Here is a 22,930-nt window from a genome sequence, read left to right as displayed (position 1 = left end):
AAGTCTTTGCAAAGGAAATTGCACACAACCTATAAATCCATAATTAGTAATTAACACTGTGAAGGTGCAGGCTACTATGTTCTTACAAGAGCAGATATTTCTGTTGAGAGTTTATTAAAAAAACCCAAACTCAATCAAAAAAACACAAATTGAATAAACTCCAAACACCAAGTATAAATAAAGCATAAAAACAAGGGCAATATGAACTGAAAGATTACAATACATAGTACCAGAGACCTGTTTTTCAATTCATAAGAAAACCAAACAAAACACATTATGAGCTTCTTTAAGATAACACTTTAAGTACACTCCTAAATACACTAAAAGCAGTATAAAACAAGCTCTCCCCAATGTGTTACACATTTGAGACCCTTGGGATTTCTCTTATAGTTTCATGCAATTTATTTCTTATAAACTAATCTCCTACTTCCTCTTCCAGCGTGGAAAAAATGTTTTATTGTTATGCTGTTTGATTTAGCAATGACAACATGATGTAGACAACACTCTAGTAGGTATACAAAACAAATTTTATATTTTCATATCCAAAATATAAAATTGTACTGGGATGTCCACACAGTCTTTTTTTCACATGAACTTACCCTCTTCAATCTCACTACCTTTCCCAGTGATATTGTCTCATCACCATTAACCAGAAGCACAATCATTTTTTTCTGCAACCTGTTTGTTACACATTCATACTCTATGCATTACCTGGCAGGTTATTTTCTTATCTACATCACCTAAGCAAACTATTCCAAGTATGTCAAAAGATCATCAAGAATCTAGTGACAATGCTAACAATTTTTTTGTTTGCTCCAGCTCTTTGGACTAGATTGGAATGCTAATCCCTTCCTCAGAGGACACTGCATGTGGAGGAGGTTCAGCCAAGGTGGAAACACGGACTGTAGCAAACAGCAACAGCATCAGGACACAACAAGGATAAAACCAGGACTGTCAGAAAGAAGGTGGCAGAAAGCTTTAGGACAAAATCATACTCCCTCAGTGGTGTTTTTGGGGATCTCCGAAGTCAGGAGTTTAGAACCAACTGCAGTGTTAAAATTCTCCAGTGCATAAATCTATGAGACTTGGTGAAATGCAGCACAGACTCCTTAGGGAATTGGCTGGTGGAGTTGTCAAGTCATGCTCCATGATATTTGAAAAGTCCTGGCTAAAGTCCAAGGTGGCTGGAAAAGGCAAACATTGCACCCATCTCTAAAAAGGGTAGAAAGGAGGACCCTGGGAACTACCAACCTGTCAACCTCCCTTTTATGCCTGGGAAGATCATGGAACACATCTTCCTAGAAGCTATGCTAAATCACATGAAGGACTGGGAGGTGAGCTCGGACAGCCAGCATGGCTTTACCAAGAACAAGCCCTGACTATCCATTAAGTGACTTTCTATGATGAGGTGACTACATCAGTGGACAGGAGTTACAGATGACACGGTACCTCACAACATCCTTCTCTACAGTTTGGAGAGAGATGGATTTGATGAGTGGACTGTTAGATGGATAAGAAAGTGGTTGGACAGCTACATCCAGAGGGTAGTGGTCAACAGCTCAGAGTCCCAAAGGACATCAGGTACAAGTGGTGTCCCTCTGGGATCCATGCTGGGATCAGTGTTATTTAATTATCTTCATTAATGACATAGACAAAGGGATTGGACGCACTCTCTGCAAATTTGCTGATGACACCAAGCAGAGTGGTATGGTTGACACACCTGAAGGATGCAATGCCATTCAGAGGGACCTGGACAAGCTTAAGAAGTGTGCCCGTGGGAACCTCATGAGGTTTAACAAGACCAAGTGCAAGGTGCTGCACCTGGGCCAGGGCAACCCCCAGTATCAGTACAAGCTGGGGGATGAACAGATCAAGAGCAGCCCCACTGAGAAGGACTTGGTGGTGCTGCTGGATCAGAGGCTGGACATGAGTCAGCAGTGTACATGCATAGCCCAGAAAGCCATTTATAACCTGGGCTGCATCAAAAGCAGTGTAGTCAGCAGGTCAAGGGAGGGAATTCTTCCCCTCTGCTCTGGTGAGACCCCACCCGGAGTACTGTATTCACTTCTGGAGACCTCAGCACAGGAGGGATATTAACCTGTTGGAGCAAGTACAGAGCAGGGCCACTAACATGATTAGAAGGGATTGAGCACCTCTCTTACGAGGAAAGGTTGAGGGAACTAGGCTTATTCAGCCTGGAAAAGAGGTGGGTTAGGGGTGACCTAGTTGTAGCTTTTCACTACCTGAAGGGATCCTACAGGAAAGACAGAAAAGGACTTTTACAAGAGCATACAGTGACAGGATGGCAGGGAATGGATTCAAACTAAAAGAGAGTAGATTTAGATCAAATATTAGGAGAAAGTTCTTCTCTGTGAGGGTTTGAGACACTGGAACAGATTGTCCAGAGAAGTTGTGGATGCCCCATCCCTGACAGTGTTCAAGGTCAGGCTGGATGGAGCTCTGAGCAACCTGGTCTAGTGAAAGGTGTCCCTGCCCATGGCAAAGGGGTTGGAACTTGATGACTTTATAAAGTCCCTTCCAACCCAAACCATTATATGATTCTATGATTCTATGTTTAACGTAAAATATAAATGCAAAGTACTCTTTGAAGAGAATCATAGTATGGATCAGAAAACAGAATAGCCTAAGCATTTAGGCACTCTCATTTCTGTTAGAACTAAAATAATTCAATGGTAAAATATTTTAAATGGTTCAAAAAGAAGAAAATCTTTATCATTTTGACTTTATCTGAGACATTAATCTTTCAGACATGATGTTCAGGTTGTAATTCAAGATTGTAAGTAACATATGCATCCTTAAGTTTCAGTCTGAGCAATCTAATACAGAAATTCTAGCTTTTTGTTTAAGAATCAGTGGCTCAATAATTTCTCTAAACTGGACAGTTAACCAGAGAATTTAATCCTCCTGTTTAACATTTTTAATGACTTTCTAACATTTAACTGTAAGTCAAAGGTTATTTAGTATTTTGACCAATGCCGTAATAGATAGTACTTTCTGCTGTGTGAATTTCACTTCAGATTTAAGATCTTTGAGACAGGAGACCCTGGTTTTGGTAAGACTTTCCAATTGTTGTGATGATATGTAATAAAAATAGTTATGACATTTTTCAGCAGCCATTTTTCTATTTCCTTTAGGAAACAAATTTTAGATGAAAGAAGAAAGGTCTCACTCCTGTTTGAAATCATTCATTTTCATAGTATGTTTTTTGATTTATTGATGTGGCACCATGTTCTCTTTCTATTAATTTTCTTCTCATCACTTAAAATAACAATTGGTATATCGAAATTTGGAGAAATCTTAGTGACTGAGAAAATTCAAGTATCACTAAAGAAGAGTCGCTAGGGTTTGCATAAATACTCACTTTAAAATTTAACTAGAGAGAATGAGACTTCTGATTTTATCAGAACTAATGATCTATCCCTATGTGTCAGAAGTGACGACCTCTAGTCTCACTTACAAAACGCTTTTTTATAGAAAAGCTATTTACAGGATTTAACATAATTGACCACAGTATTTACAGTGAGGTGAATTTATGTTTCATTTAGAAAACTCATGGATAGCTTTTCTGGCAATATAGGCAGTTTAAGCCTTTAATCTCCAACAACTGTGTTTTCAACAGACTAACCTATAAACTGTGGGCTCTAAGAGCCCTTGTGTTTGTTTACATGTCTGGAACCACACAGTTCTTGGCATGCAAGTCCATATGCTCAGGGGAGGTGTCAGCCTGGTGTCAGAGGAAGAGGAAGGTTGCAGAATAGATTTCCATCAGAAGCAGAGGCAGAGTATGTTTACCCGCTCCTGGCCTGCCTGCATGCCCTGCAGGGATTGATCGGATCTGGAGCTGCAAGGAGCAATTCAGACTGCCCACCCAGCCAGCAGTCATGTAGGTATTCCCACAGGTGATGGGCTTGGTGCAGTATGTTAGCGATTTCTGTTTACATACCAAATTAAGGCCAAGTCAAACCAGTGGCTTAGAGGAGCTGGTGTCCTCCAACTGAGAAACCCCTCAACCCCTTCACACCTCAAATTCTCAGTTGCACTCTTTAGCTGAGGAGTCTGTACAAAAGCTCAGCAAAGCGAAATTGTCCTGACCTGGTAATGCATCGTAGGCAGGAATAAACACACAGAATGTGTCAGGTGCAACACTAATAGTTAGATTCAGAGGTCTTCTCCAATTATGATATGTTTTGGTTTTGTGTGATTATTATAGCACCATAAAGTGGTTTGAGTTGGAATGGACCTTAAAGACCATCTAGTTCTAACCCTTCTGCCATGGGCAAGGACAATTTTCACTAGATTAGGTTGCTCAATGACCCATCCAACATGGCCTTGAACACTTATGCAGACTTGTTTTAAAATTCAGAGCTTGAGTAAGAGCTGTTTTCTCTTTCTTTTGGCCAAGAATGTCCTAACATTCTTGGTTTCCTGATAGGAAATGTTTTCAATATCATCACTGTAAATTGGGATTTAGTTCATATCATGTGTTCTGTCTTCTATGTGCTAAGAATTAAAGACTTGTAGCATTTTAACTATATGCGTAAGGCTGAAGAACAAAAAAACAATGTTTGAATGTTTATTTTCAAACAATGCCTATCTATGTGTAACTATGCATATCTTTATAAATTTAATCTTTTTCTATTTATAATAGTGACCTCAACAATAATTTTGCCTACAGGTAACAAAAAAAATTACTTTATTAAATGGATCAATTGCTCTAAATTTGCTTTAACAAAACGAGAACCAAAGGAAACTTGTGACATTCTACAAACCAAGTTCTGCCCACTTGAGATTCAAAAATGAGAAGTCATTCAATACAGATTATTCAATTAGTCCTAGTAAAAGAAAACTTCTAATTTCTGGTGCTCTTAAACCAAAAGAGAATACTTACTGGTTCTCTGAGCTGGATCATGAAGAGATTCCTGTAGCCTCAAACTTTCTTCTAAACTTTCAAGAAATTTGGTCAAACATCAGCTATACTAAACTTCATTTGTAGAGGTGTTGTAGCCCAGAAAAGTGATGCATTTTCAGAAATTTCCATATTTATATCTCAAAACGGAATGATGGCTTTCAGAGGGGAAAAAAGCTTTCAATTTTTCCTTATTCGAACAGGGTAAAAAATAGTATAATATGACTTTTCATTGTGATTTAAGTGGCAAAGGTTCTAAAAACTACTAGCAAAGTGAAAGACCACTAAATCTTATTTTGTTCTTGCCTCTATTAAAATGTTCACAGAATATCAGCCATTTAGAGGTTACATGCAGCTCTCAAGGTCTCCAGCCATGAGCAGGTAGCCTTCAGACCCTAACGCATTTAGTGTAAAAGCTCTGCACAGAACACAGCCTGCCTGACAAGGGGGCTTGAGGTTCTTTCTGAATGCAGGTGTGAAAGCTCACTGCAACACCTCATCATTCCAAGGTGAGTTAAGTAAACTGCCTTATGTCACAAAGAGGTTTGCTGTAATTCATTGTCACACATTTGTTTTGGTTTATTTGTCTATCTGTGCAATTTAGTAGTTTTTTACCAGGAAATGGGTATGGGGCCACAGTAATTTTTTTGGAAAGGAAAGACTGCTCACAGCTGTTCTTCCTGCCCACTGCAACTGGACAGTATAGGAGACCCCACTAGTGCACAGAGGTCCCCAGCTGGTGGTCTAAACAGTGGCCCATCTCAGGCACCATGGCCATCTGGCCCCCAACCCTGTAAAACACAGCCCTCCCTTGGTGTGAGAAGCTGGCACAGCATTTGAGGAAAACCCTCACAAAGAGAATCTGCCTTTCTCAGGGCCTTGGGTGAGACCCTGAAATGATGTGAGCAAGGCTGATTCACTGATTTAAACCCAGTTTTGAGAGTTAGTAGTTGGCACTGAGCTGAGAGGAAAGAAATTTTATTTTGCATTTGAGGAAATGCAATCTATGTTGGTTCTTTGTGAGAGTACTTCATTTTAAAATAAACAGATCAGAATGGTCTGAGAAATAAGGTGAGAACATGCTTTCTCACTAAATAAACAGAGCAGTAGGGGCACAACTTGACGTGACTTTTCCTAATGGAATGTGATTTTGACTCTAAACAGCGAATTGGACTTGTCAGTGATAAAGGTTAGCCTTGTCATTAAATACTATTGCTATTTTGGCTAATGTTAAATATATCTGCTGCATAAAGCAAACTATGTAACATGGATAAGAAAAAGCATTGAGACTTCTCTCAAGATATCTTCTCATTTTTTTAAGGAACCTGACTACCTCCAAGCACTCCACTGTGACGTGGAAACAAAAAACCAGTCTTTATGGCAACATTAAATCCTCATTGGGGTTTCTGAGCCTTCTGAATCTTAAGTAAGTTGTTTTATTAGAAAGGAGAGTGAACCTTTCTGTGTCAATGTTTTAAGTAATAGTTCTGAGAGTATTGCCAAACACACCTTTCAAAAAATGAGTCACTAAGTACACCAGAGGCTGGTTCCTGCAGAACAAAAGGGGAACTGTGACATTTTAACTAAGTTTTACTTCTTCCTTTGGACTGGACCCATGCCTGATCACAAAACACTTTCACATCTAGCATTCAGATTTTCTTTCTCACCATGATTCCAAGCAATATAAATTATAGTTGTTTACATCAAGCTTCCACACTCTTTTGAACGCTGGGTTTCTCTTGACTTGGCTAGCAGAGAGCCCACAATGTAACCAATAAACTTCATTCCTTAAGCTGTACTGACATCATCCTGGCTAAAAAAAAAACAAGGAAGTAAGCTAATCAGAGTTCTCCTGATTTATATTCTGTAATGAATACAAAGGGGCAGAAACCAAGGTCTTTTAAATGGAAACTGTCAGCAAAAATGAAAACAGAAGAGAATTATTTTGGGAGGTGGCCAAGAAAGTGCAAAAGGGTCATGGGGGAAGAGGGGATACTAGAAAAAGAGGGAATGGTCTCAGAGATAATATATACTCCTGCAATATTGTACCACCTGGTAATGTTATGAACCCAAAATATCATCCCAGTCAGACTTGTGAAATGAACAGTGAAAAAGTATAAATAACTGATTTTTGATTGCAGGTCCAAATATTGAAACATTTTGTTTTGGCACCAGAGATTATTCACTTAGAGAAAATATTAACCTAATGAAAAAAAATATATAATTACTAACTTCAAGTTAAAGAAGACTCTTCCATCTATGGGGCATTCTTTTTCAAACTCCACAAATATATTCATGAGCAATTTCAAAATTAATTTCAAAAGGCCAGAATCTTATCTACTTTCAAATTTCTTTCTCTTTTGTTTTGTTTTGGGGTCTTTTTTGGTGGTTGTTGGGTTTTAGTGGTGTTTTTGTTTTGATTTGGGTTTTGTTAATTTATTTTCAGAAAAATAATTCAGTTGAATCACCTTGAAAACTCCACTCAACATCCTGGTGTTGCTGAAACTTTTTTCTCCATAAAAGGGTCTCATCCACAGTCATTAAGGGCAGGATTACCTAATGGGAAATTGAAATCCTTTGTTTCTGATGCAGGTTTAAACTCTCCCCTCAGGAACAGCCCCACCGTGAGTTTGGCCCAGAGCTGAGTGCAGGTACACAGCTCAGGAGTTCCCTCTTTTCCTGCTGAGACAGTTCACTGCTCCTCACACCTCTGTGCCAGGATCCTGCTGGAACATTATCTTTTCCTGTGAAAACCTTAAAGAGGTGTGGTGTTCTGTGGCTGCAGCCATTTTCTCTCAGTTGTGGAGGAAGATGTTATTCCTTCAGAGAGCTATCTCTGTGTGACCAGCAGTGTGTCTAGGTTGGGGCATGAGATGGGAGAGATAGAAATTTCATTGGGAAGAGAATCACAGAATCACAGAACAGGTCAGGTTGAAAGGGACCACAGTGGATCATCTGGCCTAACCTTCCTGCTCAAACATGGTTATCCCAGAGCACATCTCACAGAATTGTATTCATGCAGTTCTTGAATATCTCCAGTGAGGGAGATTTCACAGTCAATTTGTTCCAGTGCTTGGTCGCCTGCATAGGAAAGAAGTTCTTGTTCATATTCTGGTGGAACTTCCTGTGCATCTGTTTCTGCCCACTGCCACTTGTCCTATTGCTGGGCACCACCAAAAAGAGCCTGGCTCTACCCTTTTGACACTCTCCCTTCAGTTACTTTTATACATTGACAAGGTTCCCTCTCAGTCACCTCTTCTTGAGGCTGAACAAGCCCAACTCTCTCTCCCTTTTGTCATTTGTGAGATGGTCCAGTCTTTGTCACCCTCCGCTGGACCCACGCCAGGAGCTCCATGTCTGTCTTGTACTGTGGAGCCCAGAACTGGATACAGCAGTCCAGATGTGGCCTCACTGGAGCTGAGTAGAGTGGCAAGTTCACTCTGCTTGAACAGCTTGTTTTCCACCAGGACCCAAAGGTCTTTCTCCAAAAGAAGATCACTTCTTTCTTCTAAGGATTTCAGAGATGCTGAATGGGGGCATCAGTTCCAGGGTCATAGCATTTAAATGGTGCAAAGTTTGAGTCTTAGACTTGTTCAAGCTCAGAATAAGTGTGCAAAAACATCTGTAATCACATGGATACAAGAGTAAGAATTTTCACAAAATTGTTTTAACTTGACAAAATAAAGAGAACTAGTTCCTCTTGACCCTGATACCTTTTGCAAAGTTTGTCTCCTGATGTCAGCTGCTCTAGCTGGCCTGCTGAAATCGTATAGTCTCTTATCCCTTCCTTCTTGTCCTTGATGAACTGGAGAAAAACAGCTCTGCTATTCTTTCTTAGGATACTCCTTTCACAGTGATGCTTCCAAAGATGAAAACAGTGGATCAAACAGCATCTTTCCTTTGTAGGTAACTGGTACAGGTCTCAACTAGCCCTTTTGTTGGACTTTTTCTTTGTTATCTTAGCTTTGGCATAACAAAGAAAGATCAAACCAAATTTGAGAACCTCAACACCCCCTTTGGAGAACAACAGATTTTTTTCAGCAGGGTGAGCAGGTCTGCCAGCATTGAGACCAATTCCATTGAACCTTCTCATGCCAGTAGGTGTGTTAAGCTGCTAGAGGAAGACTGGCATGTACAAGGGTACATATTGGTAAGCATTAGTCCTATGCCCAAAACTAGAAGAGTTGCCTTCTCTGACAGTAAGGAAGAATTGGTCATATACATCCTTAAACACATCATACACACTTTTGGCATAGAATCTGGGAATGGGCGTCCTGGAGTGAACTGCCAGTACAGGAGAACAAAGAAGAACTCTACTTTCAGAGGAAAAGGTAAAGGAAAGGGAAGAAAAATGCGAGCTAAATGAGCTGTGGGAAGACACAAACAGGAATATCCATTTTTTTTTTTTTTTTTTTTAAATCACATAATTATATTTGAGACAGAAAACAGTGGCACCAGTTATAAGTGTTCAACTGTAGCAGCAAAAAGTATTAAAGCAAATCAGCTGATCTAACAAAAAACAGTAAGTGTAGAGAGTTTTAATATGTTTTACTTTGGCCTGAAATCAATAATCATTTGTGAAGGAGGTTTGTTTCTGACCTGGCTCGCTCCAACAATTAAGTTGATAAGGTAGCTCTGCAAACATCTGTAACAGATGAAGGGCTAAGCGTTTTGCAGCATGCTAAGGAAGACTTCAATGTACACGTAATCATAGATGTTCAACAATTGGAAGTACAGTTTCCACACAAACCAACAATAATAGTGGATTGTATTAGAGAAACTGACTGGGCAGAGAAGCTGGTCGTGCAGTAATGATGCAAAGTGTTAAATGACTCATTTTTTATAGTGGTTCCACCCACAGGAGTTACTGATTTGAGCCTGATAAAAATCCTCCTTCACACTTGTGCTATGTTGCAGCAAGTGCAATCATTGCTAAGATACATACTATCTGCCAAGAAGACGTGACTTGACTTCCAAAATTGCAAGCAAATTCAGAGGACTGATTTGAGGAGAACTCTAGTAAATAATCACATGTTCATATGCAACTGTTAATTGCATCATGCTTCCTAAACTGTTTTGCCCCTTTTTACAAATGGAAACATTTGTTTAGTTTTACAAGTAGACAGTCTCCAAATCATATTTCCTGGCGTTCAGCACCACTATGCTTGATGGTTCTGTCTCTTCAGTGTCATTTTAAAAAGTCTCAGAGAGATACTTACAGTGAGTAGGAAAAAAATGCACCTCATAGCACTGCCTTTTGTGAAAAACACCCTCCAGCCAAACAGTGACTGATACCGGTTCAAATGTTCTGTGAAAGAATTCGCTTCCTGACTTATTTTCTAACACAAAGACAAAAACAAAACCAGCCACCACTGGAAAGTTGAATTATTAGTTTGATACACCCTTTGTACCCTCTACAGATCAAACAACTTGCCTAACAAAGCCTTTCTCATTATTCATATATTTGTCACTAGCAAAACTTCCTTACAGTGATAAACTTTACTCAGGCAAAGGCTTTCTGCCCTGCTACAAAGTTGCTTTAATTCATCTGTCAAGAAGAAACAGAAATCCTGTTCAGTAGTCTTTAAATGTCTTTCTATTTTTGTGACCACTTTATTGCCTCTGAATTTCTTGAATGCCATAATCTGCAGGTACTGTCTTGTTAGACTTGTGTCTAAGACATAGCCAGGGAAAGGGCTTTTTTGTACTGTCATTGACACAATTGCTGTCTTGCTCTGGGGGTTTGTGCATAGAGGGCTTCTGGCTCAGCCCACATTTAGTCACCCATTCATCTACTGTATAAACCCACTGAATGCAGCTATACCAGACATCCAAGATTTAAAGGTATAGAATTTTTACTTCTTACTTACATTAAAGGATATAAGGATGGCCAAAGAAAAATGCCCAAATAAAGATAACAACAAGACAAATAATATCTGGACAGACCTGCATTATAGAATTTTAATATTAAAGTTAGCAGTGTTTGCAGCATGTCTTGAATAACATCGGTCAGATCTCTCTCACCAATCTTTCAGAAAATAAAATTAAGCTAAGTCATAAAGCAACATCCTGGGCTAGTTATGACATTACTGATGTCCAGCTGATGGAACTTTTATGTATTGTATCAAATCAGACAATGAACTCAGAATGTCAGCTTGCAACATGACATTATGCATGACAGTCCTTCATTCTGAGTAGACAGAAAGAGGCAAGTGGATTCCAGTAACATTTGCTGCACTACCATATGGTTCAAGAGAAGTGTCATATGAACAGGTTGGCTGCAATGGGACATACTAAGGCTCAGAAGATCTTTATTTTTTCGATCCCATGAGTCAGACTTATCCATTATTACTGAATTTGTGTTTTGTGTCTCCCTTTTTTTCTGTTCAGTTTGACATCTTGCTCTTGTCAGTCTTGATTCATTGAATGTTAGTATTAGTCTTGTATGTTGCTGACTTCCTTCATTCCACATCAACAGATCACAAATGTGATGATCTATCCAACTGAGATCTTCAAGACCTGAACAGCTGGGTGCTCGGGTACTGCAGTACTCAGAACATGCGAACATGCTGATTTTTCACTGTATTTTTCAAGCTGGACTTGCACCTGCTCTTGCTTTATATAAAAACTAAAAGTGTTATTGCAGAAGTCCTTTTTCCCAAGCTGTTTCTTGGGGGAATATTTGAACTTAAAGTCCCTGTATATTAATTCCTTTCCTGTTTGGTGCAAGCAAGGTAATTCTTTTTCCAATCCATTTCATTTGTATCTCAGTTGTACCAACAATGCCTTGTTTATGCCATTCAGAACAGAGAAACCATTTATTTATCAGTGATTGTGGTTTGAGGGAGAGAGACAGCTGGATATACTGTATACTTTGAGAAGAATTCTGTACATATCCATCACATATTTATGTTGTCACATATCAATGATGCCAGTCCCGGGAATATGGTCCTATCTGATTTTGTTTCATTTATATGGGAATGGATCTCAGTAATTTTCCTTTTTTAAAATATCATACTGCCCCTGTCCTTCCATGTTATTTACCTGACACCCAACCATGTGGCACTATGTTCAGTGACCTAATCTTCAACTGAGCACCTTGAAACTTCAGGTCCATTTTTAAGCTGGACCAAGGATAAGAATTACATAGGATAAGATAACTTACTTTCTTTGAATCTTAGCTGACTATGCTAATAGAATGCCTCTACACTTTCTGTACTTTTCTTTAGGTCTCATTTTTCTTGTTTTCTTCTTGCTCACATAGGCCTAATAAAAGATGATTATTTTTAAAAGCAATCTGAGACACTTCAATAGTAGGTTCTCAGCAGGGATCAGTGACTTCTGGATAATTCCTTGCAGCTTTGGCTGACATGACAGGAATATGACTGGCAGAAATTAATGCAGTTGTTAGATAAGTAAATCGCTAGATAAATAAAAAAAAAGAAGATGGGTTCTTTTTGGACAGGAAATTGAGATGTCTGTAGTTCTGTCAAAAAAGAAAAAAAGGAAACACTCGCATAAGTTCCATTCCACAATATGTGCATATCTTATCCTGGACAATGAAGATGATCGGCCAACTGGCTAGTATGTGTCATTCTTACATCACTGCATTGCAATTCTAATAAATGTTCCCTCTCATATCTTTCTCTTGTATATTTTATCCCTTACATCAGTCTTGAGGTGCAGGAGGTTCCTGTTAAGTGACTCCTTAATATACAGGTTTTCCATCCCTACCACCAATAATTTATGGATGATCTCTGTTTTTTTCTTTTACATTTAATTCTCATTAATTTTAATTACACTAAGACTAAGCTCAAACCCTTTAGCACAGTTTATAAGAAAAAGGAAAAGAAACACAGCATGACTGCCAGATGAATTTTCCCAGAGCTCTCACAGCTCTAATTTACACTACAGACACTCCAGGATGTGGTTGGAAGAAGCCTTGCGTTTCCTGCTTGTGCATGCTTTGGATGCATGACCTCAAGATGTCAAAAAGTCAGTGGGTCATGGGGACAAGTCCGGCTTTGTGGGTTATGCTTGCTGGTTTGTAGATATGAAGCACGTAAACAACTTCTGAAGATACAAGATTTAGCTTTAACAGCTCGAGAGAAGTCACTGGGTTAGCTTTTCTGCTCTGAAAAAGACTAAAACTTCTTGATTTGTTCATCTTTTCATTATGCAAATTTACCAACAGGGAAAGTGTGTCATGAAATGACATACTAAAATCCAGAAAAAGGATTCATCAGCATTTGATTTTTTTAAGAACATGCCTGGTTGGTGAACCCTCCCCATGCCTATTTTTAGCTTCCTCCTTACTCTTCATGACATATCACAAGAAACTGACTTTTACTCATTTCTAAAATGTATCAAGCTCTGCAGTGGTTAGCATCCTTGATCAGATTTAAACTTGGTGGCTTGCTATCCAGAATAGAGAGAGCAATCTTAATGGGTTGCAGGTGCAGCTAAACTGCATCACTGATGTGGTGGAAAAGACCCTCAGGGGCTCCTAAAAGCCCCTTACAAAAATCCCCCATCACATTAAAGGACTGAGATGATTTCCTTGCCTCGTGGAATCACTTTTTCAGTGACTAGAGGTGTCTCACCTCAGAACTTCTGGAAAGCAGAGTCCTTTGTGCTTATCAATGACTGGATGAAATACCTCAAATAGAGTTTCTTTGCAACTGTTAAAATTAAAGAATCATTTCAGTTGGAAAAGACCTTTAAGATCATCTAATTAAATCATTGTGTAGGGACATTTTCATAGGGGCATGTCTGTAGCCCGACCAAAAAAAACCACACTCTCCTGCACATCAGAGCTGATGTAAGCAATAAGGTGTGAGACAAAGATGAGGGTACATTTATTAGAATTGCAGTGCAGTGATGTAAGAGTAACAAACACTAGCAAATGAGTTGATCATCTCTGCTGTTCAGGATAGGATAAGCACATGTTCTTGCTAGCAGAATGGGACTTATGAAAGTGTTTTATTTTGACAGAGTACAGACTGTGGAAATGTCCCAAAGAAGCAGGACATTTCTCTTTCCTAGCCTGCCTTAAAAGTTATATCATACTGAAATATGACTCCAAAAATAACCCACCCAGCAGGATAAATATATTACAGGAGAAGAGACCTCTAAGGAGGTCTGATGGACAAAACATATGGCCTCTTTGACCCCAAGCATCATTCTAAAAGGCCTTTTTTTCTCTCTTACATAGAAACCAAATTAAATTTCTTTCCAGTGTTTTCACTGTTCACTGAGTCACACTTGTAGTTTGGAGACTAAAATAGAAATTGTCAGAGAGATGCAGTTTTTGAAATGATGATAGCATGTCATAATTGTGCCCTAATCTCAACTAGTAGTGACCTGGCACCTTTTTCTTAGTGAATGGGAAATTAACATATGGAATTTCCAAAAGATTGAGGTCTACTGAACCTCACAGTCTGTTACTCTTCTAACTGCTTGCATCTGCTGCTGTATCAGGTAACCCTGAGAAATATGTTGCAGATTTGATCATGTTAATTATCATCTTTCATACAGATCCCTTTTAGCCATGTCTGTCATATACTTGGAGTAGGTAAATATTTACCTAAATGTTCTTTCACCCAAAGGTGAAGGCCACTGTCTGCATTCATATTCCATAACACTTGGCCCTGGGTCTCCCCTGTGGTATCCTTGGGCCATTAGGCAGTTATTATTTTCTCTGTATTTTATTCAGTTCAAAGGGTCTGAAAGAGTGTGAGGACTGTGATGGAGCATACGAGCATTATGATTTTATATTGTTGAGCCCTGCATGCCCTGCATGCACTGGAAATGACCAAGAGTGAAAAGTTTCCTGGAAGACAGTGCAAGTGCAAGACTGTGCAGTCTTAGTGCTTATTTGTTAGAGGTCCCTGGAGATCTCCCCAGAACTGCACCTGGGGGGTTGCTTTAGAAGAGATGCAGCTGATTAACTCTAAATGGGAGCTCAAGAATGAATAAGATTTCTGCAATGCAGGCAGGCAGTGATCAGGACCAGAGAGCAAACTACAGACCCAAGCACTACCTGGCAGTAGCACACACACACACACAGACATGAACACACACACACATATGAACACACACACATACACACGAACACACACACACACACATATTGAAGCCTTGATACTGACTGGACTTTTTAGCAGTCATCAAAGTTATGCACTATTTATGCTCTTCAAAATGAATACTAATCAAGAAGTTACAAAGGAAAGCCTTAGGGACAAAATCCATTCTTCTCACAGATACTGGATGGCTGCACTGTTTTTCAGTGAACAACATTGTCATTGACTTGAATGCAAAGGATAAGCTTGAGCCAACTTTTCAGAGAAGTAATTTTCCTCTTAGGCAGGCTAGCCAATGATTAATTGCTGATAATAGACTAAAATGCTTCTTATATTCCTCTTGGATAATATTATGAGTGTTAGTACGTACATGAACTGAAGAAAAAAACAAACTCACAACTTGAATCAGCAATTAACACCATCAATCCAGCCTAATCATTTATCTCTTCTTTTATTTTTATTGTTTAAAAGCAATAAAACTATAGCTGCTTAAATGGTTATTTAAATTTTTTTTCGTTTGGGTTTTGTGTTTTTTTTTTTTTTTTAGTTTGTTTGTTTGTTTGGTTTGGTTTGGTTTTGTTTTTCAAAATTGTCAGCTTCCTTTGATTTAAAAAGGACAGTAAGAGTAAGTTACACATTTATTTATTTTTCCATCTAAGTGGCTCCTGACAAGTAAAAAACCCTTCTATTTGCTACTGGTGTACTCAAGCACATAGATTTTGCCTCCAGCTGCGCTCTCATGTTTATGTTGCCTAGGTGGGCAGTACTTTTATTACTGCATACTAGTGTCAACCATAAGGAACACAAGGAGAGGATGATGTCAGTCAGTAATAGGTGATGAGACTATTGAGTTAGCTCTGCACCCATCAGAACAAATGAATTCATCACCATTGACTGGGTCCTCTCACCATTGAGGACTCCACTGATTTTGCCACTGACTTCAGCAACAGAGTAAGACCCGATATAAGCTGCCTGGTTTACAACACCTGTCAATAGTCTATTTTGCATACTGGCAAGGCATTAATAACAGTCCTATTTCTTTAGGGCCTCTCACAGTATTTCTACTCCAAAGTCTTTAAGCCATTTGGGCTCTTTATACATTGCCCATGTTACATATGGTTTCATAAAGAGCCACATATTATTTATAAAACAGCCTGGCAGGCTCCACATAGATCCAGTGCCTTTTTTTATTTTTAACTTCCTTTTTCTCCAGTTTAGGTCTTACCTGTTTCAAACTGAAATGGACTGTGATGTGGTAGCCAACCCGACTACCAAAATCAGAATGTGAGATCTTATCTAAAACTGAGTGTAGTCAAGGTCAAACTTGCCGCTGATTTGGTGGGATTTGGACCAGACAGTCTTGAATCAACTCAGCAATCCTCAAATTTTGCATCCCTGTAATGCCTTTGGCTTCTTTGGAAGGTACCCTGATCGTCAGGAGGGAAAAGAAAAAAAAGTTTCCTTTTGTATTTATTTTCTTTAAACATTTTCTTTTACATTGTTTCAAATCCTTTTGATTTATAGATCAGCACACACCCAAAAACAGTCCCTGGAAGTGACAAGGATTCAGAGGCTTGTTTGCACAGCTTTAGACCAAAGTCTGCTTAACTGTGAAAAATAACATTTTTGTAGGCTGTTACTTCTTTAAAAGCTGCTGCTGCCTTCTGAAAATCTTTGAGGAACAGTTTGTTTAGGAGTGAATCCGTTTAGATCAATATACAATCTTGTTTTCCTGGTCTCTATCTTCTAAAAGTCTCAAACAAAGCAAGCAGAAAAGGTACGCAACATCACAATGAGAAAAGCACAAAGAACAAAAGTCTTATTTCATTATTAGAATCCATTCATGGAGTAGTATAAAATACTCATACAAATGATGTAGCTTTAATGATCTGGTTTTTGAAAGAGACCAAATCTCTGAGAATTTTTCAACTGGAGTGGAAAGCTATTCTAATTACTTTTTTAATTTAAAGAAACAACACTTTTCTGTTCGTATTAATAGTGTATACACAGGTATCAACAAATGGCATGTAGACCAGCAGAAAATTTGGCAAAGGGGCCTTTTTTCTTCTAACAGTGTTCTCTTTAGGAAACTCAGGCTTCACATTAACCTTAATCAGAATTAAATTGTAACAGGGGTATAATATGGGGAACTAATTCTGCAAGCCAGTGAAACATTCCCATATGTGAGGAAATATTTCCTGAAATATTTCTTGCTGCCAATGCTTTTATTGCTGTCCTGGTACTTCTACAAATGGCTTGGTATGGACAGCAGCAGACTTCATTGGCGTCAGCTGCCATTTGATCGGCTGGGGACATGTGCGTGTGGAGTAGAGGAGAATAGTCTTGAAACTGCCTTACGCTAAAACTAAACTTCAGAGCAGTTTGACATTCAGATTCTGCTTCTCAGGTTTTTTACCACAGCTACTCTTAAGCAAAGTCAGTTTTAGTGTAGATACGGATGACTATTCTCAGCAATGGAATTTCTTTTCCATTTCACTCACTCCCTATAAAATTTAAAACACAACCCTGTTTAAACATTTCCTGATTTCCTTCTGAAAATTGTTATAATAATAATAATAATAATAATAATAATGGCCAGTCTTCGCGAGCGAAGATCCGGGGAAGGTCTTTCCACCTTCCAGCCTGCGCATTGGATTTTTTAGGTGAGACACAGTGTGCGCGGAACTGAGCCCACCCTTTAATCCTAAGGTTCATCTGCCGGGGCCAAGCGAGCTTGGACGGTGGCAGCGAGGTCCTTAGGACGTAGGTGGGTTGCCTTTAAGGGCTAACGAGCTCCACCTGCCCGGGAGTGGCCCTGACCGGGAATCGAACCCGGGTCTCAGCGGTGATAGCGCCACGCCTTTACCACTAGACCACCAGGGGCTCCTGAAAATTGTTATACTTAATAATCAAATTACAAATGGCATCAAGACAATAAGAACAACTCTGAGAATCACGTCGATTAGCCAGTTTCATGTTCTTTCACCACCTACCAGATCAAGACACTGAGAGAACCAAGAGTTTTACGAATTCCTGCCAATAGTTTAAACTATCACAGTTTTGCAGTCACAAGTGGATGTTCAAAAGCTACACAGGGACCAGCCTCTTACTGTGCATTGTAGAAACTGAAAGCGAGTACATCTATGTCCCTGTCCATTTACCATTACTCAATGATACATCAACTTTTAGCATTACATTTTATGAGAGTTAATGAACTCCAGTATACTGAGCTCTAAGGACGTGGGAGAAGTCAGTATCTTAGCTGGGTCCTGATGTTTCTACTTAGTTTAATTCAGCTCTCACCAAACAAAACTCTTGTTGAAGTCAATGAATATTTAACTCAAAAAAACAATTGAATAAAGACAGAGAACTAAATTCAACATTCATTTGATTAAATGTCTTTTGGCACAAGAACAGCATATTTTGGCCTGAGGCAACATTTTCACTATTAGACCAATGCTCTTATACTACAGAAAAAAAAAAAAAAGAAAATAAAAAGAAAAAAAACTCAAAAGCAGAATTCAAATTTCCTACATTAACCAAACAATGTATTTTAACTGGTATCAGTTTCCTATGGGAAAGTTTGCAATCACTGCCCTTCATGGTGGGGGTGGACACTGTACAAAGTCACATCCATCCAATACAATCTGCATGAATGTTCTCATTTTTTCCTTAACCGCTGGTAAATTAAACTGTGAAAGAGAGCAACTTTATAGAAGCTTTCTATCAGTTTTCAGAATCCCTTCTCAGAACATAACCCTGTCTGACCTTGTGTTGTTTAGGCACATCTGCCTTGTTTCAACATTCACATCAATATGCTACTATAGGACAAATCTTTAAGTTGATCAGTGCCTTCAGGCTCATCTTAGCCTCCAAATTATGTAAATACTTCTTATTCAAAGCCTGTCTTTATTTCCCTGAGAAAAGCTGAAGCTAACAGCAGTGATACCTAATCTGTCCCTTTTATGCAGTTGTGAATAACAATAACAAAAGTACCCCACACCCTGAGGAAACAAAATGTCAACCATAGGCTTGTTTACCTTAAAATAACTTTGTCATTTTTGTTTCCTTAAGATGAACATGTTTTGTCTGCTTGACAGGAAACAGTTAACTGAAACATGGAGTCCTCTCCCAGCGCTTTTCAGATGAGCAAAGCTCAGACCAAAGTCCATATGGTATTCACCCATAAACACAGACACACGACAGGAAAAATGCATTTTAAGTCTGTGCACTGTGTGTTTTGGAAGAAGTTTGTCAAACAATTATGAAAAGAATTCGGCTTCCTCATAGCACCCTGGGAATGTACTCAGACACTGGATTGATTCTCATCTGGCTTCAAAGAAACACTTGAATAAGTCCCATTTTTACAGAATAATATTTATAATGTAATTTTATTTCTCATTAGGAATGCCTTTCTTTGCCAATGTTACTTTTAAATAGGATGATTAATATTTAAAATCACTTAATTATCACATGTTAACCCACTTACAGAACTGGTTACAGCTATCCTTTGATGTATAACGGAATCAAACACACCACTGCAGCATTCTCCTGAAATGAAGATGTTTGGAACATGAAAAGGAAAGTTTTATTCTCTCTTATTCTCCCCTTTTTGAACAAGCAACTTAAATTCCTCAGCATTGTTAGATTCATGCCCTAGCACCTAGTTTTTGAAGTACTTAATTTCACTTCGTCTGAGCTACTTTTTTTCCAACAAGGTGTCAGTTATGTTAAACTTTCAAATCAGTCATGCTGGGAATTTCCACATGCAGGGAACAATATTGTGCAGAGGCTGCCTGCCATTTGCCAAGCTAAACTTCCAGTTGTTTGCAAAAGTCATGTTACATAATACTTCCCACTATTAAATTTAAAAAAAAAAAAAAATCATTATGCAAACAGGTGTATTTCTCCTCTTGGTTTCACACCTAGCTCCCAAAAGCATTTAGCACATAGGTGAGAAAGTGTCAAATGGAAAGGCTTGTTAGGAGAAAGAAGACTTTACTAAGCCTCTCTAGATGAAACAGCTGAATCATCCCAGCTCTCTCTGGGTACAAATGGATTGAGTGGTTGCAGCTTGCTAGTCCCACTGTTGTCCAGTTCTGTACTGTGATGGAGGATTAAGGAAAAAAATTGTGGGGTAGGCACCCCCAGTACTGAGTTACAAAATCTGTCTGTGATGAGGTGGGCAGATTGGATTAAAAGGTTTTCAAATTGTCTGAAAGCTATAGATCTGAAAAATTCAATTAATTTAATGGGCAGAGCTAGCTTCATTTTTCTGAGACTCTCTGTTCTTCCATTCACACATCTATAAAAGACAGACAGTTGCTACTAAACTCTATCATGAAGTGCTTTAGTTGCTGTGAATGGAAACATCAGAAGCAAAACATTCCTGAAATCATTCTTTGCAATACCAAAAGAGATAAGGTTTAAGAGTAGTCTTAGACAATCTACCTAAGCATGTAAGATAGGCTACAATTTATTGATGTTCACGGCCTATATTAAAGTGCTTTCATGGACTGAATTCACACTACCAAGGAATGTTTTAGATACCAAATGATATCTAAAAATGTGATTTCTAGAGCACACATATTGAGTACTATGACGCATTAGCCGCCCAGTCAAAAATTTTGGGGAAGTGATCTCAAAGTCTTTCAAACACATGAGCTTTGATATAAGGTACCTAAGTGCCATTTTTAAATCAGGCACCAGACTCTAATATCCATCTCAAATGCTGTGACATGAAGTTCTTTCTAGATTTATGACTAGGTACTCAAATAATCTCTACACTAGAAAATTAACTAGGGTTTGACTAACCCCACTGGCCTTGACACAGGCTTGGCCACTAGCCCAAAATTTTGTCTTACTGTCAAGCTGGGAGAGTAGACATAACATATGGATGAGCTAGAGCTCTTCCAGATAGTGCCAAAGTACAATACAGGAAGACAGCAGTCCTGCAGAATGCAGAACCAGTATAGCATGTCAGACATCCTGCTCTCCTGCAACCCTGTCCCAATGGACTTTTCACCCACTAGGTCTCCCCAGTACTCCCACATGGCCTACATATCATCCCACATGGTAGGGAGTGGATGCACAGCAGTTTCTTGCTGTAAGTTTCTTGCTATCCCATTTTCCTGGGATGTAAGACCACAGATATTATTTCAGATACCTTAAACTCAAGGACATGATACCCTGAGTTTATGAAGGTCACATGTTTTACAGGGCTGGGTGATAAGCTGTACAAATACGATTTCATCTGTGTTCATCAGTATAAATGTAAGTCCATGTCTAGGTACTCCAGGGACAGAAGGATAGGTTTCTGGATGTTTAGTCCAGACAATGCAAGAGTACACTTTGTAAAAGAGATTAATCATTCTCAAGATACATGAAAAAGTTTTTTCTACAGACTATAACAATTTAAGGTGGATTATTCCATGAAATTTGGATTGTTCTTTATCTAGATGCCTAAGCTTCACTTAACTAGAGGTTTATTCACTTATATGTTATCCAGTATTCACTCTGGAGACCTCTTGCACTGACTGGATGATGGTACAGCTGAGAAATATGGTAGAAAGTGAATGAGTATGAAAACACATGATAACAAAATACTTTTATTGTAATGACAAAGTTAAAAGGCAAAGACTATTTCTATAAAGATTTATCTGCTAAGTGCATCTTGATGGAGCAATATATTCATAATGAATTATTCCAAATAAAAAGTTCTCCAACACAAGCCATTGGGCAGTTGTCATCCTGAGCTACTGAATTTTTCTCTTTTCATGTAAAAGAAGTACAGAAAAGGCACAGAAAGTATATTATTCTGCCTGGACTATAACATGCCTGTCACCTGTCAGGAACTGAGACACTGGAGAAAAATAAGACAGTGCCAAACAAAATTTTCCCCAAAATCAGAAATGAAATCTGATTACAGGCCCTTGTTTCACATTCTGTCAACTTTTCTGTAAATTAATAATTACATTTGAAAAAAATGTTGTACTTTGTGCCTTACAACTAGTAGAAGAAAACATTCAGAGCATATCTGAAACTTTATTAACACAAATGTAAAGGAATAGCATTTCATGCTTCTTTATCATTTACTGAGGCTTAGTTACATCTATATGGGGAAAAAATAGAAAAATACAGGAGTATTGGACCCCTTTGCTTGTAGGCTGACTTTTAATAGGTAAATCCCATTATGTTGATGGCAAAACAGAAATTCTTTTACACTGTTTCAGTGAAAAAAGACATCATAACAAATACCCGTTTTCTGTACTTCTGAGTGCTGTAGCACCATGAGATGGTAAATTAAGTGTGAAAGCAAGAAGCAGTTTTTAAAATCGTCCGAAAATCAGCATCAAGTCCAAAACTGCATGGCTGCACAATACAGAGCATTCCACTAGTAGAAACTCAGCCTGCCACTTCAGCTTGGTTCAAGTAACGTTAAAATAGGTAAATTTGTCCTAGTAGACCTGACATTACCTCAGGGATTGTCTGTATGTGCTGCTTTATGTTTATACTGGGCTAGAAATGTTCTGCTGTCCTGCACCCAGTGTAAACCAGGGTGAATAAAGAATAAAACCAGCATGCATATCACATTCTCTGGTTAACTTTGCAGAGTTGGGATCACACATCCATGCCTGATCTGGATTAAATCTGCATAATCTGGTCAATTGTATTAAGGAACACAGGTTGTCCAACTAGTTAATTTGACTGAAAGACATTATAACCTGCTCATGGGGTAGCTCAGACAGCAGATTTAACATGGCCAAGGAGCTGTGAGGAACAGAGAAAAAACTGGTGGGTACCAAGCTGTTTTTTCTTTTCTCTGTACCTGAAGTGCAATAAAATCCATCTGCTTCTTTGTATTTTGATGTGCTCACTAGAGACAAGGCTCTAACTTATGAGTTACAGTCATGGTTTGGGA

The 22,930-nt window shown here is 38.7% G+C and overlaps 1 long non-coding RNA gene across 1 annotated transcript in view; it reads right to left on the bottom strand.

Moving 5' to 3' along the window:
* LOC126640261 (uncharacterized) overlaps window positions 1–22,930 on the bottom strand; it is a 48,971-nt gene that overhangs the window by 5,780 nt on the left and 20,261 nt on the right. The gene's annotated exons all lie outside the window — the stretch shown is intronic.

The sequence above is a fragment of the Myiozetetes cayanensis genome, unplaced genomic scaffold (assembly GCF_022539395.1).
Source record: "Myiozetetes cayanensis isolate MyiCay16 unplaced genomic scaffold, myiCay2020 scf2-11, whole genome shotgun sequence".
In the NCBI taxonomy this organism is placed as follows: Eukaryota; Metazoa; Chordata; class Aves; order Passeriformes; family Tyrannidae; genus Myiozetetes; species Myiozetetes cayanensis.
This window is presented reverse-complemented; position numbering and strand designations above follow the sequence as displayed.